Below are 18,066 nucleotides of genomic sequence, written 5' to 3'. Positions count from 1 at the left end.
TTCAAAGTGGTGGTGGTGGTGGTGGGATTTTTCTGAACATATCCACCCATCCTTATTCTCACCAAGAATGACTGCTTTTTGGATAGCATTATGTGCTAACCAGAAATGAGGGAATAATACAAACATTACTAGTGAAAGATAGGTAGAGAAATCTCTTTTTAAAAAAATGTAAGGTCTCCTCCCAAGTGTGACTCTTCCTACATGACTTTGGCTTGCTCACTCCTGAGGTGTACTGTAGGGGAAGGGTTTGAAGTTTTCTCAATTTGCATGTCTTTGGTGGTCAAAGACAAAATTCTCTGTTTTCTATATATTATGGGGGCACACAAGGAAAAAAAACACACACACACAAAATAGGCCTAGGGCACTTAATATTTTATTCTCATGCACATGCTAAAAAAAAAAAAATCTTGTGATGTAAACCAGTCAGTTTGGCAGCCTGAGTTGAAGCGCTAAACCAAGTAAGGCAAATTGGTTTCCAGCAGTTCCGAAACAAACCTCAGGAGATGGCTGCCTCTGTACAAGCAAGCTAAGCTGTGCTTTACACTCATGGCATTAAAGTCCAAACCTCACATCAGTAAATGAGCATCTGAGGAAAGCTAATCAGAACTCCAGGTAAATAACTTTAACTCTACACTGTACAGATTCTGAACTGGATTTTTCTCTAAAGATTTATTAAGTCTTGAATGTCCAAAATGTATAGTGGAGTAAAATTAATTATGTAGTGGTACCAGTCTGGGTATCTGGGCGAATCATTCCAGGAAGAAGAGCGTAGATAAAATACAGTGGGGTATGCAAGGGTTTATTTTTCTCACTTCACTCTGTGAAGAGTGAATGCAAACTTAAACTGCTTTAATGTTTGCTTGGTTTGACTCTTAACTCTTTCAGGTTAGGCTCAAAATACAGAATGCACTAGACCAGGGGTGGCCAACCTGTGGCTCCAGAGCCGCATGCAGCTCTTCAGAAGTTAATATGCGGCTTCTTGCATAGGTGCTGACTCTGGGACTGGAGCTAAGGTGCCAACTTTCCACTGCTCAACTCCAGGCCCTGCCCCCAATCCACCCCTTACCCCAAGGCCCCTGCCCCCTCCCCTGAGCCTGCTGCTCCCTTGCTCCTCCTCCCTCCATCCCAGAGCCTCCAGTACACTGCAAAACAGCTGATCGCAGCAGGCAGGAGGCATGGGGAGGGAGGAGGAGGTGCTGATCAGCAAGGCTGCTGGTGGGCAGGAGGAGCTGGGGTGGCAATGGGGGGGCTGATGTGGGCTGCCGATGTATTACTGTGGCTCTTTGGCAATGTACATTGGTAAATTCTGTCTCCTTCTCAGGCTTAGGTTGGCCACCCCTGCACTAGTCACATCTTATGACTAATTATAAAGGCAGAAAAATATTAATTCTTTCACAACTGAGTATGGAGAATCACTGCCTGAGGATCATCTAGAGGAACTGTCCCCTTCATAAACTGTGTGCACTGAAGTTTTTACGCTTATTTCAATAGGAGGCATTTATTTGACAGAGCTCTGTTATTAGCAGCCTGGTTCAGTTAAAAGTCTGTTCATTTATGTCTTTTTGTGTAAGGATTTTATGTCATTTATCTTATAAATCACATCAAGCTACTTGGCATAAATGTTCTTAGATGAGATTCAATAAAGTTTCATTTGGGTAAATTGTGTTTTTAGCAAAGACCCAGTTAAAACAAGATTGGGTTAATTTCAGATTGTCTTTCCCACATTTAAAACTGTGTGTGAGAGAATGAAAATTTAACATCTGATTTTCAAAAAGGTGTGTAGATAACAATACACCTATTTTATGCTTGCATTTAACACAATTTCATGTGCAAAATGGATGTTAGCATAGACAAAGGACTAGTGCATCTAACTTTCCATTTGCCCAAAGAGTACTCTGTTTTGTGTATATAATCCCAGAAATTGTCTGCACAAAGTAGATACTCAATTGCACTCATTTTTTTCCTTTTTACTGTGTTTACTGAAAGTTTTATATTATATACACAAACACACCTTATGCAGTGCAAATAAAAATGTACAAAGATAATAAAACAGAAAAATGCAATTGAGAAACATACCCACAGATCACAGGAACTCCTTGAAACTGAATATACTGCAGAAAAAGGAAACAGAATTAAATTAGGAAGACAAGATTAGAGAAGAGAAAAAAAATTTTTTTTTGCAGTTTTAAAATCTTATGGTCCATGAAAGGTGTGAGATTGACAGCCACAAAGACTAAAATGCTCTCATATCCACAGAAGAGATGCAGCACAGAGAGAAATATTTCAAGCTTCTTCACTCCCCACCAATGTGTCTCACCTCTAAACTGGAGCTAGCACCTCTGGTCATGGAAGAGTAGTCCACTCTTCTTGCCCGTTCAATTTCTTCTCTCTGCTGAGATTTACAGGGAGGATGCTAATTTGTGCTAAGGTGGTTTTGGGATGAGCACTGCTGTCCCTTCAGAACTGCAGGGAGACCACACAACTCATTTCACATAGGCCATCATGCATCCATCAGATGGCAACAACTATTGATCACAACCAGCTTGGATAGGATTCACATTTTGTCACCAGTTTTGTTAAAAATTTGCTTATTACAAATATGCAAATAGCTGAGGTATTGAATTTTCCTTTTCTTTTACTGTGCCTCAATCTGTTATACTGAGGGTTATGACTGTGGATGGAGTGTGGCTAGGGTTGCCAACCCTCCAGGATTATCCTGGAGTCCCCAGTAATTAAAGATTAATCTTTGATTAAAGATTATGTCATGTGATGAAACCTCCAGGAATACGTCCTGCCAAAATTGGCGGCCCTAAGTGCAGGAGGGTAGAGAAGTAAAATCAACTCAATCTGGGGCCAACATGCAGGGCTGCTGCAGAGATACATCCCCTTGTTACCCTACAGCCACTGTTCTAACCTATGGGCTGGACAGCAGCTGCAGCCCCTCCACACTAGCTGATGTGGTAATTGGGGCTTCTGAATCAACAGCTTCTATCCTGTCCCACTGCCAGCTCCAGGGTTCACACAGTGGAAAAGAGGTGGTGGTACTTTTCCAAGCTCCTCCCACAAAATAATCTCTGCCCACAAGAAGCTGCTCAGAGGAGACTGTGCAGATGTTCGACATATGATTATGTTCTCTGGGATGCTTGGGCTCAGCAATTCTCCCTCAGTGGGGTCTATGTACATTCATGAGCTCTGCTGGGCTTCTTCAGCTTGGCTCCCTTTTGAGGGGGCACCAATGCCCCAATGGACTCTGCTATGCTCCTTGAGATTGGCTTCTTCTAAGCACATTAATTCGGTGGTGTGTGTCCATGTACCGGGGCTAGCGTTGATTTCTGGAGCACTGCACTGTGGGTAGCTATCCCATAGCTATCCCATAGTTCTCGCAGTCTCCTCCACCCATTGGAGTGATTGGGGGTTGGAAAAAAAGTGGCAGTATCTCCTAAGACCACTCACTGATGGTGGCGAAGTGAGCTGTCACACACAGTAGATTGTGCAGATCTTTGTAGTATGACCCCCCCACACACCTTTCTCAGATACGTGAGGAGCTATGAAATTGTTAACAATGTTGACATTTAAAGTATTATCATTAGACATGTGAGTTCTCACCCACTGCAATGAATTGGGCAGGTCACACTTCTCAGTGCTATTGTTCTAGGTTCTGGATGTGCAGACAGCTATCACTGCAGCAGCTGCACTCAGTTCAAGTTTTTCTAGCTATTTCAGCAATCACAGAAGCTGGAGACTTACTTTCTTTTTCAAATGACAGCTTAGGTTCACTTTGAAAGCTGTTGGTATGTCACCCTGGCCCATACCCATTGAATATGAGCCTTTCTCAGTGCATAACTATTATAGTTTTCTGCATCAAACTATGTGGGACTAGTGCAAATATTTTTTCATCTAAGGGGTGAGCAGGGTCTTCCTAAGGTCTCCCTGCATGGCACCAATGGGTCTTCAGTAGGGTTACCATATTTCCACAATCAAAAAAGAGGACACTGGGGGGGGGAGGAAGCCCCCCTAGCCCCGCCCCCACCCCGCCCCATCCACTCCCTCCCACTTCCCACCCCCCTGACTGGCCCCCTCAGAACCCCAACCCCCCCGCTTCTTATCCCCTGACTGCCCCCTGCTGAGAATCCCCACCCCTAGGACCCTACCTGTCCCCTGATTGCCCCGACCCTTATCCACTCACATGGGTGGCAGGGTTGTAGAAATTTTGGTGGTGCCCAGAACCCCCCCCTCCTGGCTAAGGCTCTGGGAGGGGGGTTTGGTGGGGGGAGGAGGTCTGGGGTGCAGGTCCTGGGCTGGGGATTAGGGTGCAGGAGGGGTGCAGGCTCTGGAATAGAGTTTGGGTGCTGGGTGCAGGCTCCGGGCTGGGGCAGTGGGTGGGTGTGCAGGAGGGGGTGAGGGGTGCAGGCTCTGGGATGGAGTTTGGGGGTGAGAGGCTGCGCAAAGGCAGGCTTTGGGAGGGAGTTTGAGGGCAGGAGAGGGTGTGTGGGAAGGGGGAGGGGTTTTAGGAGGGAGTTTGGGGATAGGAGGGGATGCAGGGGTGAGGGCTGTGGGTCTGAGGATGAGGGGTTCATGATGCAGGAGGAGGCTCAGGGATGGAGCAGAGGATTAGGGTGCAGGGGGATGAGGGCTGGGGCTGAGGGGTTGTGGGCGTTGGAGAGGCTCAGGGCTAGGGTGGAAGGGCAGGTAAGGGCAGCTTGTCTTCCCATTAGTGGATGGGGGACACTAGGACCCGGGGGCAGCAGACAGCAGTTGCTGCTGGCTCTGGCAGTACAAGCAGGCAAGGGAGAGGCAGGCAGGGAGGGGGGCCCACGGGGAGGGACACGCGGAGGAGGGGGTGGCAGGTAGAGGCTGGGGACCCATCCAACACTCCCCCACTCCCTGACTGCCCCCCCCAACTCCCCTTACCATTCTGGCTCCACGTGTAGGCAAAACATGCTGCCCGGTGGGTCGGTTTGTGTGTTACACAGGGCTGCAGACAGAGGGAGTGGGGAATGGGGGGGGGGGCTCTTGCTGCTGGAGGCCAATGGGAGCGGGTCAGTCAGCCCAGCCACCCAATCAGCAGCCGCACTCTGCATGGAAGGGAGGGAGGGAGGCGAGGGAGAAAAAAACCCCGGACATTTTAACCTTGTTACCAGTTCCTCCCGGATGGCTATTTAGAGACGCAAAAACCGGACATGTCCGGGGAAATACGGACAGATGGTAACCCTAGTCTTCAGTAGTGCAGACAGCCCAGTGTCGGGCCTGGCACCACAAATGAATTTTGTACTACATGCATATCCCAGTCATTTTTATGCAAGCTTGTGCAGAGAATTTTGTATAAAAAGAAATACTGCCACTGGTGAGGTAAATATGTTCACAAGGAACTCGATTACATATTATAGGCCGGCTGTGCTCAGTGCAAAACCTGTTGCAAGTGGAAAGTGGCTCTAAGGCACTTCTCCACACACTCCCAGTGCTGGAGCCAGGCAGAAGCCAAGTCAGCCCCTGGCAGAATTTAAAGCAGTCTAAGAGCTACTCACATCTACCTGGCTCTGCAGATGGGTGTGAATGGCAGTGCACATTAGTGTGTGGCATAGTAACTCCCCCATGCAGATGCCACTGGTGCAAACTAAAAGGTACCTCGTTCATGTTAACATAGTCCTAAAGAGGACTACATTAACGTGAATTAGGTACCTTTTACTTCACACCCACAGAGTCTGCGTGGGAGAGTTACAGCTCAGCATGCTAGCATGTGGCAATTCATGCCCCTGTAGTCCAAATTGCAGGGCTGTGCAGACAAGCCTAAATTACACCAGAAATAACAATCCCTTAGAGACTGTTCCAGTAGCTAGGAATTTCTGGAATGCAGTATGCTCTGGTACCTCCTGCCCCACCATCACCTCCAGATTGTCCTGACATGTCTCTGAAGCTGGGTGGAGGTACCAGAAGTGGGAGGCATAGATTCAACTACATTGGTTTTATGCCAGCTGGAAATTCTCCAACACCAGAGGAATTCCCATCCACCTGTTTAGGGCAGCTTTCCACGCAGCTACTTTGTGCTGACTGGATAGCACTAACCAGCCAGACATGGGGGCCAAGCACTGGTGCCTAGATGCTAGACTATAATATTTATTATTGTAAAGATTTAATTGACATTGCATCAAGTCTGAATGAAAAATTCAAAGATAATGGAAGTATCAAGTGAACATGCAGTTTCATAGTATGTGTTACATGCATTGTATGGCTGCCAGAGAAAATCCCATTTCAATGGTGAGTTGGTAATCTGATGCATTTTTAAAGGCCATTCGTCCTGAGAGATTATGAATTTATATTGCCTTAGGTTGTATTCCATCATTACAAAAGTGCTAGAATCCTCCTTAAAGTTTGTTTTACCTGTAGAAGCACTGGGAATTTTGTCTCCTACACTAAATTCACTAACCCTGGCGTTTTGACATTTGAGAAGAATCTTTGGTTTTACCTGCCGCAGGAAAAAAATTAGAAGCAGAACTTCTTTTAATAATGCAACTGGTGGTTCCACTTATTCAGTAGCCCCAAGCCAATGACACCTTTCCTTACTTTATATACAATCCTCTTCAGATATAAAGGTATGCAGTTAAATGATTAAATCAGTGATCAAACTGTATTCTCTTTAATTTTACTGAGACCTTTCTCAGCAAGGTGTTTGCTCCAAACATCTTCCCCCAAGATTTTTGGGCATAGCATGTTCTGTGGGTAGGGGTAAGTGCATAGAGGGAGGCTGTGTGTAACTTGCACATTATATTATTGCTCTACTGTTGGATCTAAAATAAGTAATTTTCATGTAGCCCTAGCATACTTCGTTTCAACATTTCTGAAAGCTTTATGTCTACAATCACACTTAACTACAGGTTGGTTAGTACCTCAGTATTTTTTCTGCATGTTTTTATTGAATTAAAAAAATGATTTTACTTTTCCTGCATTCCTGCCCCTTTTTCTGTTAGCTTTCCATTATTATTCCAGTGAATGAATTTTTTGGCAGGAAGTTTGAAGAGACTTTGAAGAATTTTGAGCAGATACAAGACAATATCTGAAAAAAGTGCATTTTCAGGTCACTGTAGATCTGGCCAAAAAGGACTGACATGGACAAATCCAAAGGAAAGGGAAAGCTTTATCAGCCCTGAGCTATCTGATACTAGTGACTCATCAGTACATTTGACATGCCATGAAGAGTGTTATTCCTGCATACTTAGTAAAAAACCAGAATTCCCCTTCTAATCCTGAATTCAGACAAAGGATCTCATTCATATTTTTTAGTATAGTTCTAAGCTGGAGGACCTTCTGTACCACTTCTGTTTAATGTGGTAACTTTTGGTGGAATGCATGAAGTTGGCAGGCCTGTTTGGGGCCTATTTCTTTCTAATAGGAGAGCCTTCCTAGCCATTTAGAATTTAACAAATGTCTCTTCTAAATTGCACACCTTGAGGCAATTTTTGTGTTCAGGATTCTCATAACTGTGCCTAGCTTTTTCTCATGCTCTCCAGCATCAGGTTATGGAAAAAGATGGACAAAATATTAAGAATGTAGTTCATCAGATTTCTTCTTATGGTATTCAAGTACCTGCTATTTATGTTCGGGAGAGTGGGGGAAAATTCAAAGTGGTCCCTAAACAGTCTAGGCTGAGAAATTTTAATTGGGTGTCTATCAGCTACAAAGTATGGGGGGGGTGGGTCTTTACTACACACTCTTTCAGAAGTTGTGCAAAAGAGGTTGCATAGACCTTGATGTCTTGCATAGGCAAGAAGGCTTGGCACTCTGGAACAAACTACTTCATAGGAGGGTGAAGGAAGGGTGGTCTTCATAGCTAGATGGTTCCTAGAAGATCCTTCTTTGCAGAACTGCATGCCAAGCCAGGAAAGCTTTGTTAGAAGGAAGGGAGGTATTGAGGGGGCCTATAGATACGCCCTCAGCTCCATCTGGAGTTTACCTCCAGCCACAGTCTGGAGTCAGAAGTTGGGGCTTAGCAGGGATGATGAACAGGCAAATGTCCAGTGTCATGTCCAGAGGGAGACATTTGCTACACCTCAGCTGGCTACCAAGATGTGTTCCTGTGGTGAGTGAACCCCTTTGCAACCTGAAGATTGTGAACAGAAGGTGATATAACAGAATGGGAAAATTATTTGGTGGAGAGAAAAGGTTGGTGACCACTAAATACAACATGACTATGGCAATACTGCAAACAAATTATTTTGCGTTATTCTCAGGGGTGTATTAAATAAATATGTATTTTTCATCTAACAGGGGTGGCAGAAGGTCCACTGGGGAAATGAAAAAATAGAATAGTATTTTCGGAAGGTAACTTGACCTAACTTACTTGTGCCTCCACTTTTCTCAGCCACTTGAGAGTTATGCTGTCATCCCAGCTTCATGGCAATAAATATTAAGTATACTTTACTTTTATTCATGATTTATTTTCAGTTATAACGTTCTTGGATGCTGTGGAACCTGGCTGCTGCAACACTGCGTGTATGTGATTTATAAAAGGGTGTGCATAAGTATAAAGAAATTCCACCTTCTACTGCAACAGAAGACTTATCAGTGCCAGATTCCTAAAACAGCATCTTGCCACAGCTGTACATCTTACAGCACTGGAGGTAGGAATGACACAAAGAACACAGACATGTGGTGCATTGTAACAACCTTCCTGATGATCAGGGAGTGTCACTGACCTGTTTCTCATCCTCTTAGCACCAGATGGACATTCCAGAAATAAACACATATTTTGGTTCTGGATAAAGTTCTTGGGAAAGGCCAAGGAAGATAGAATATTGGAAAAGAGACAATGGAGTTTGAGCCATACAATAAATGTTACCATGTGGAATGTGAACCACCTGACTAAATCAGATGCCTCTAGAGAGGAAAAAAAGGAAACAGCAAATACCTTTTATATCCCTTGGAGCCATCAAAGGAAGCCTGCAACGCATGGCATGAGATCCTCTCAGGTTTAATATCTGATGTGTTTGCATCTCTGATGTGGTGAGTAAGTTAGAATTCCTGTTACCAAAACAGAATTGTAACTCTTACAAGTTAACAGTGCAGAGGTCACATAGCTATACCATGGCCTTATCTTATGCCAGATGGCGTCAGGAAGCATAGTTGTTTCCCTCACTCCTCAACATTAGGAAAAGCAATAACAGATTCAGACTAATTCTCTATCTCTGTATTTGGAGAGGTTAATTTTAGGCCTTTGCCAGTATAAGCCTATGGACTATCCATACACAATCTAGTTAGTTCAAATTCAATCTAAATGCATTTCCTTCATTGTTCATTGTTATGTTAATAAATGTCTTATTTAAAATAGTATTTCAGGAAGGACATAAGAAATCTGGTAAATAACTTGAGAATCTCCTTTTAATTTTTTAGGAGAAAGATTTCTAAGAGGTCTAACAATGGGTTAGATCATTCCTCTACCTGCGACAAACCTGCACAGGGAACAGGGAACTTCCTTGAGGAGTTTTCTCTGGACCATTCAATCAGAGAGGTGTGAGTGCATATTTTTCTCTTTCCTCAGCTGCTCCCTTTGGAATATACAAGGTGTTCGGACCAGAGAACCAGGAAATCTCAAGAGATCTGCCAGAGGCCAGGCATTTCTGTGTAGAGACCAAGTGATTCTGTGTTGAGTCCAAAGTTGACTTCAATGAGTTACAAAAGGATCTCACTAAACTGGTCGACTGGGCAATAAAATTGCAGATGAAATTCAGTGTTGTTATGTGTAAAGTGATGCACATTGGAACACTGTGATCCGCGTCGCCCCACCTACCCGTTAGGGGGCGGTGGGGAGCTATGAGGTCACTGGCTGGCCTGGGTCACGCCTCCGTCAGCGGGGAATTAGCGGCAGGGCGGCCGCCAGCCAGAGTCTGTAGCGCGCCCCTCAGGCAGGGGAGCGCCGGCAAAGGTCAGTAGCGCGCCCCTCAGGCAGGGGAGCGCCGGCAAAGGTCAGTAGCGCGCCCCTCAGGCAGGGGAGTGCCGGCAAAGGTCAGTAGCACGCCCCTCAGGCAGGGGAGCGCCGGCAAAGGTCAGTAGCGCGCCCCTCAGGCAGGGGAGCGCCGGCAAAGGTCCCGGCGTGGCTCGGCCGGGTAGGGGAACGCAGGCCCACCCTACACCACTGCGTTCCAGCCCAGGGCCCTGACAGTGGCAGGACGAGGGTCCCGCCACTGGATCAGCGGCGTCCTTCCACAATACAGACTCACCACTGTGCAGCTCTGTCCCTGGGCTACTTCCTACCCGATTGCTCGTCCAAATTCCTCTGGTCCCGCCGGTGCGTTGGGGTAGTCCGCTGCTGGCAGCTCCAGCTCCCCCTCAGGCTCAGGCTCCTCCAGCTCCTCTGGGTACTCGGCAGCGGGCAGTCCTGGCAGCCCCAGTCCGTCCTCCAGGTGAGGTCTCCACTGGTCCAGGGCCTCCCCTGGCGTGGCAGCAGGGTCTGAAGGGAGCAGCCCACGGTCTGCGTCTGCCTCCCTCCCTGGTGCTGCTCTAACTGAGCTAAGGGCCCCGCCCTTTATACTTCCTGTTCCACCCCTCCCCTTCCGGGGGGTGGAGCAAGCTTGGGCTGGCCCCGCCCACTCAGGTTGAGGGAAAGGCCCTTTACCCTCAGGTTCGGAGGGCAGCCACCCTGGCCCCCTACAAACACATAATCCCAACTATCCATACAAAATGATGGGGTCTAAAATAGCTGTTACCAATCAAGAAAGAAATCTTGGAGTCATTGTAGATAGTTCTCTGAACACATCTCCTTAATGTGTAGAAGCAGTCAAACCCCTAACAGAATATTAGAAACCATTAGGAAATGGATAGATAAGAAGACAGAAAATATCGTAATACCATTATATAAATCTATAGTACCCCAACAACTTGTGTGCAGGTCTGCTTGCCCCCTCTCAAAAAACATATTTTAGAATTGGAAAAGGTACAGAAAAGAGCAAGAAAAATGATTAGAGGTATGGAACAGGTTCCATACATGGAGACATTAGAAAGACTGGGATGGTTCAGCTTGGAAAAGAGATGATTACGGGGAGGGATATGATAGAGGTTTATAAACTCATGACTGGTATGGCAACAGTAAATAAGGAAACGTTATTTACCCCTTTGTATAACACAAGAACCAATGGGCTACCCAATGAAATTAATAGGGAGCAAATCTGAGCGACTTGTCGGGGATGTTATGAAGGCCAGAAGTATAATTGGGTTCAAAAATAATTAGATAAGTTGCTGGAGGATAGCTCCATCAATGACTATTAGCCAGGATGGTCAGGGACACAACCCCATTCTCCTGGTGTCTCTAAACCTCTGACTGCCAGAAACTGATATTGGACAACAGGAGATAGATCACTCGATAATTGCCCTGTTTTGTTCATTACCTCTAAAGCATCTGGCACTGGTCACTGTCGGAAGACAGAATATTAGGTTAGAAGGAGCACTGGTCTGACCCAGTATGGCCATTCTTATGTCCTTATGTTATGTTCTTATGTGTTGCCTCCCAGCTCCCAGCAGTTCTTTCTCATCCTTGGCAGCACAGCTCCAGTGGAGTTATGATGACAGGGCTTCCAGCACAGGGTGACCAGACAGCAAGTATGAAAAATGGGACAGGGGGCTGGGAGTAATAGGCACCTATATAAGACAAAACCCTATAAAATTGGGACATTGTCACTCTATTCCAACTGCTAGCCACTACCCCAAAACATTGCCATGTCATGGAGGGGCTCCACACAAAGGTTAATACAGCCAGTGGCTGAATTTACTTCTGAGCAGCTTCCCAGACTGTATCCAGAGGGGAAAACACACTAGTTCTCCCAAGTCCATGCATGTTTTTCCTCCCCAAGCCACTCTCCAGAGCTAGATCCCTGACCTTTCAAGCATGCCAGAGATGGTAGGTGGGGGGAATATTGCCAGAGTCCTTTCCCCACACAATAGAGTGTCCCCTCCACACACAGATCATGAGGGAAGATGATCTAGGCCAATCTTACTATTGCTAACTATAGCTTTTCTGGTCTTGTATGTTGTGAAGAAAAAACTAACTGTAACTTTAGAGATATCACATGTGCCTATTTTGTGGGATTTTTTTATTTATTTATACAATTGTGATGAAGCTGAGAAACCTCACACCAGCACGAAAAGGTTAAAGAGAGTCTATGGGCCCAGCTGGCCCTGCCCTGCTATACCTGCAGCCAATGCCAGGCCTGGGAGGAGAAGACAAGGAGAGAACCTGGCCCAGTTCAGGGCTGACTGGTGAAGAGGCAGAAGCAAGCTGCTTCTTTACATGACGGGAGCATCACTAGGAGCCTGACAGCCACCAGGGAAGAAGCACTGCATCTCTGATCAAGGAGCACTCAGCAATAAGTGAACCATGAGATTGAACTATAGAGATATTGTGGGTTTTGGCCCCTCCAATCTTACGTCCGCTCCACCCAGAGGACCCTGAGACCAGGGCCGGCTTTAGGCTGATTCTCCTGAATCGGGCCCCGTGCCCTAAAGAAGAGCGCCTAACTTAGGATCCTTTTTAATTTTTACTCACCCGGCGGCGGTCCGGGTCTTCGGCGGCGGGTCCTTCACTCGCTCCGGGTCTTCGGCGGCATTTCAGTGGCGGGTCCTTCAGTGCTGTGGAAGACCCGGAGCGAGTGAAGGACCCGCCGCCAAAGTGCCGCCAAAGACCCGGACCGCCACTGGGTATTCAAATTGGGCCCTGCACTTCCTAAAGCTGGCCCTGCCTGAGACTGTGGCAGGATGCATCAAAAGGCCCACAAGGGGGCACTATGTGAGCTGAGTCTTTTTAGGGGCAACGCCTCCGACAACCTATTAAAACTATCTAATTTATTTGATTGGAAATTACCCAGCGATGGCTTATGTAATTTATCATTTTCTGCTCTGATTCTTCTGTAGCATCACTGAATATGTTGGCAAGTCGTTGACCCAGTTCAGCTTCCTTGAGCTTTCTGTGCCTTGTGCTGACATGAAAGAGCATTTCACAAGAAGGAAGCTCAGGAAGGACAATGCCAATGCAGTGCTTTGTTAATCCCGGGCACACACAGAAGTCAGCCAAAGCAAAACAATACAACGGTTTCCACCTCCTAGGGAGGTAGTCGAATGTCCTTCCTTAGAGGTTTTTAAGGTCCGGCTTGACAAAGCCCTGGCTGGGATGATTTAGTTGGGGATTGATCCTGCTTTGAGCAGGGGGTTGGACTAGATGACCTCCTGAGGTCCCTTCCAACCCTGATATTCTATGATCCTATGATATTGTGGTTGCCTGTGAACTCCAGAAAATGGCTGGAGATCTTGTTTTCCTCATTTCATAGGCAGTCCCATTGGAATAATGCAATTAAGGAGTACAGGATTTGTCCCCTGGAAGGAATTAGCTGGAAGTTCCTAGAGTAGCTGAATGGTTGAATTAAGGGGTCATATCATTTGTGGGGGAAGGGCAGAGAACAATTACGATAACATCTGCCTCTCTGGACATATTGTTGTGATTTATCCAATCCAGTCTTCCTTTCTCAACTTCATTTTCTTCTCTCCTGGCAAAAACTGACATAGGCAACAGGCATCTTTTCATTGTATAAAATGCATCAGAGACAAAGAAGAAGTATTTTGGATGGATAGCTAATTACTTGAAACATCAACACAAGCCACATCAATCTTCTCTGTAAATAAATCACATATTAGAAATTAACAAACTGCTACAAAGGGAGAAAGGGAGAAGGACAAAAGAGGGTCCCCAACAGAAAGTGGGAGAAAGTAAATATTGTTGCTTTGCCTGGGGGATTTGGAGATTTACCCCCCACCCGCCACCCCAGATCTCCATGGGGCAAGTTTTTTGTTTGTTTGTTTTTCATCCTGGTGGATCTCTGATTTCATTTCTGGGTCAGAATTCTGGAGTTATCAGCCAGGAGTTCACCACTGGGGATGTGCTGGCCTATTCAATCTCCCACGCTGAATGGCCACTGGAGAGGGACCTTCCCATCCCTCAGCCTATGGATCTCAGCAGGCACTGGGTACAACTCAGTGCCTCCCCAACAACACCTACAAGTACGCGGGGTGGAGTGGTGTTGGGGGGAAAAACACAGAATCTTCCCATAGGAAGCGGAAGGGACTTGACAGCAGCAAAACCTCATTATGCAGCTGCCATTGAGAAGACAAAGTTATTCAGAATAAGTTGGGTCTGCACCATCATGGAGCTCAGCTAGGCCTCATGGCTCCACCAAACATCACAGCTCAGAGACTGGTAGCACCTGGATCTGGCCCAAAACCGACTGTCAGCAATCTAGCTATATATTTTTTGTACATCCTGTAACCAGAACTGAGGTATCCATAGCCACTGACAGATGGGGTATATCTAGTCCAGTTTCCTAAGATTAGTTTACAATGAGGACAGCTTAGGGGCAAACGTGTTCAGTTTTGAGGAGGGGTCAATCACAACTCACTAGAGTCTCCTTCTAACCTAAATCATGTTATTGGGGAAGAGTAGGCAGTCTAAACTGGACTGTGTATTGTAATTCAAATACTGTACTAAGCACTCCTCACATACAATATTAAGGACTCTTTGGACAGGCAGATTCACAACTCAAAAACAATTCAAGTGAATTTCTTCAGAGAAGAGTGCTCAGGGCAAAATTTTTTTTATGGCCATGTCTACACCTATTGGGGAATGATGCTGATGCAATCGATGCAACAGTGGGGGGGCGGGAGGGGAGGGAGGAGAGGGTGCAGAATTTAGCGGGTCTAGTGAAGACCTGCTAAATTGACCTCAGAGCACTCACTCCGGTACTCCACCAGAATGAGAGGATTAAGGTAAATCGACGGGAGAGCGTATCCTGTCGAAGCAGCGTGGTGTAGACACCGCAATAAGTCAACGTAAGCTATGTCAACTCCAGCTACATTATTCACGTAGCTGGAGTAGCGTAACTTAGTTCGACTTACCCCAGTAGTGTAGACAAGGCCTATGACAGTGTAGGAAGGGAATTGCCCAGGTAAGTAGCTGCAAAATCAGGGTCAGGTTCCTGCCATCCTTACTGGTGTGAGTAATCCCATGGAGACTACTACTATGAGTAATGTGATATATGTAGCTAAAAAAAGGGGAGGAGGGAATGCTGCAATTCTCTTTTCTGTGTACTGTATCTTTAAATGTATGGAAATGCTGGGTGAGTCTGGTGGGGGCCAGTTTTGAAAGCAGTTTATAGAGAGTGCTCTCTCTGCTGCACAATTATATTTGTTCATGCTTTCTTTGTTTTTCTTATTCTCTAATAGGTCAGACTCAAAGTCTTGTTCTGATCTCTCTGTTAGGACTTTAACAAGTCAGGACTCTTTATGTAAGTAAGGATTACTTACATGAGTAAAAGTCTGCTGAATCAGGCTCAGATTCTCCGAGGAGAGGATATTTGTCAAAATTAAATGTTAATGACACCTTTCAAACTCAAATGACAGCCAACGACCATCTTCTATTATAGCAGCTGTTTACCATGTAAGTGCTTTTGTCAGACGAATAACTTTGACTCATATCTGTTCATCTTGAATCCTTTTGTACGGTGAATGGGAGTGGAGTAGAAGGCATGATTTCTCATGTTATTGTTAACCTCTAAAGCATACGGAGCCAGAACTAGGAAATCCCAGTGCTAGAGCAAAATATTTCATCTTTTTTATTTTTTTTCCTGTCACAGCTTGTAAAGTAGTCGGTGTCTCTTAACTAATTGCATTTATTACATGCAGGATTTGCATTTTTGGTTATAATTATACTGTATCTGCAAAAACTATTAAAAATCAATGAAGTACAGTTGAAGGATAAACCATACCAAAGCTCTTTCATTGCTTTGTTTAGTCCTAAACATATTGTTCTTCTGGATTGTGAAGAGAATAGGAGAGTGATGGAATCTTTTGTTTTCAACATTTAAAATGGTAGGGGTAATTTTCTTACACAGTTATTGGCTTTTCCATTTATAGATTAATATTCAAAAGTAACTTACATGAAGATGGGATGCTGTTACTGGTGGACGCAGTAAAATATCTGCAGGAACAAAAACAGGAGAAAAATCAGACACACACACACAGAGACCCCTCAAAAGTCATATTCAAAGTTGTTGATAGCAGTGGGATCCTTGGCAAAAGGAAATCTCAGCTGCAAGTGGGAGGTTTATTGCCTTCTTTCTTTTGTGTTTTTAATACTTTTCTGCTTATCCTGCAATTCAACTGGGAAACCGAATGACCATTTGCCAAAATTAGAACCCCAATTATGTAACAAGTATACCTGCAACTCTCCACAAAACAGGCAACTATTCCTGTTCCCACATGTGAATATTCCAGTTGTAAAAATAGGGGGTTAGAGTGGCCTGTGGCCATTTTGGGCGTACAATCATTTCTGCAAGTGTTCCTGTTACTTCTTCCTTTGAAAATGTGTCCCTTTAAATCTATACTTGCATTCTGACAGGTGCTTTGCCACTATCCATTTTTTAAAAATATTTTCAGTTAATCTTTTCACACAAAACCCCCCACAAAACCAAAAATGGGAAAAAATCAAAAACTGAAAAAAAATGTAGAGATCGTCAAGTATTTAAAAAAATCCTCAGTGAACATAGGTGCTGGAATTGGGGTTGCTGCCACACCCCCTGGCTTGAAGTGGTTTCCATCACAAACAGGGTTTACAGTTTGGTTCAATGTCTCTCAGCACCCCCACTATACACATTGTTCCAGCACTGTTGTCAGTGTATGTAATGCTTGTTGAAGTTGCCAAGTAATAGAAAGTAGTAGAACATGAAGTGCTCTATTACCAGTACACATTCTGCACCAGCAGTGGCAGCAAAACTTCCCCACACTGCCCTGGCTATCCTGAACTGAAGAGACCTCTAGGGGTGAAATAGTCATTTGGTCTCTGTGCTCATTCAGTCCGTCCTCTTTTCTGTGACTGCCAACAATTGTATCAAATAGTCTACTAATTGTGATGGTGATTTCTGTGATAGGAACGCCTGTCCTCTAGGAACTGGGGTTAAAGCCACCAGTTGTCAGATGGTAACTGTAATGTTAATTGAGCCAGTCCATAGAACTGTCTCTATATTTTGTTTAGAGCCAGAAAGTTACACAGCCAGACATTTGGGAAGTAGATAACCATCTAGCAGTTTGACTTTAGCACTCAGCAAAGCTGGTCTAGTCATATAGGCCTTGCAGAGTCTAAGAAAATTAAAGCATGATCTTCAGTTTGTTAAAGATCTGTGTCTATTTTGGTCTTAATTAAAATTATAATGCTAAAGTAACAACCTTTAGTCACTACCAACCCTTTCTCAGATTTGAACTAATGACCTAATAGTAAAAGGTTCCTTACCTGTTGTGCTATATCTGCTAAAAGTACTGAAAAATCAATGAAGTACAGTTAAAGCATAAATGATCAAGCTTTTTCATTGTGTTTGTCCAGAACATATTCATTGTTCTTCTGGATTGTAAAGCAATGGGACAGTGATTAGACTTCTGCTTTATATTGCGAATTTGGAAACAGTTCTTTCAGTCAGTTTTCACTTTTTGCACTTACAGCTTGCTACTCAAAAGTCCTTTACTTGGGGATGGCACATACTGATGGTGGGCATAGTAAGAGAAGTAGCATCTATCTATCACGTTCAGTACCACTGTTCAGTGTTGTTGGTAGCAGTGGAGTGAGTGCATTTGGCCAAGTGGAAAACTCAAAACTATCTATCTATCCAGATAGACAGATATACTTGTTAAATGCAGACAACATTCTTGGTGCTATACAAGACACTAATAAAGATAGTTCCTATCCCAAAGAGCATTGCAATCTAAAAAATGGACAGTACAACAAGACATTCTGAGAGACCCACAAGAAGCTCTTATAATATATATTTTTATGTTCCTTCATCCCTTATTTTATAATGTTGAAGTGCAGAGTTAGAGAATCTTTTGAAGGGGTTTGAATGAGGAAACTGAGGGACCCTGATGCACTGGAATAGGGATGCTGTTCTGCAGGGAGGTTGCAGCATCCAGAGATGGAGAAAAGGAACCAAGAGGTACCGAAGTTGCAGAATGGAGGATGAGACAGGAATCATGTTAAAAAATGAGATATGA

The 18,066-nt window shown here is 44.8% G+C and overlaps 1 long non-coding RNA gene across 1 annotated transcript in view; it reads left to right on the top strand.

Moving 5' to 3' along the window:
* The window catches only part of LOC128831622 (uncharacterized), a 39,674-nt gene extending 30,059 nt beyond the window's left edge, over window positions 1-9,615 (top strand). The window contains exons 3-5 of the long non-coding RNA XR_008443830.1: window positions 8,440-8,615; window positions 8,710-8,997; window positions 9,385-9,615. This is a non-coding gene — a long non-coding RNA (uncharacterized LOC128831622). The remainder of the gene's footprint in view (window positions 1-8,439; window positions 8,616-8,709; window positions 8,998-9,384) is intronic.
* Window positions 9,616-18,066: the final 8,451 nt, after the last annotated feature.

Source organism: Malaclemys terrapin, chromosome 2 (genome assembly GCF_027887155.1).
Source record: "Malaclemys terrapin pileata isolate rMalTer1 chromosome 2, rMalTer1.hap1, whole genome shotgun sequence".
Taxonomy (NCBI): domain Eukaryota; kingdom Metazoa; phylum Chordata; order Testudines; family Emydidae; genus Malaclemys; species Malaclemys terrapin.
This window is presented reverse-complemented; position numbering and strand designations above follow the sequence as displayed.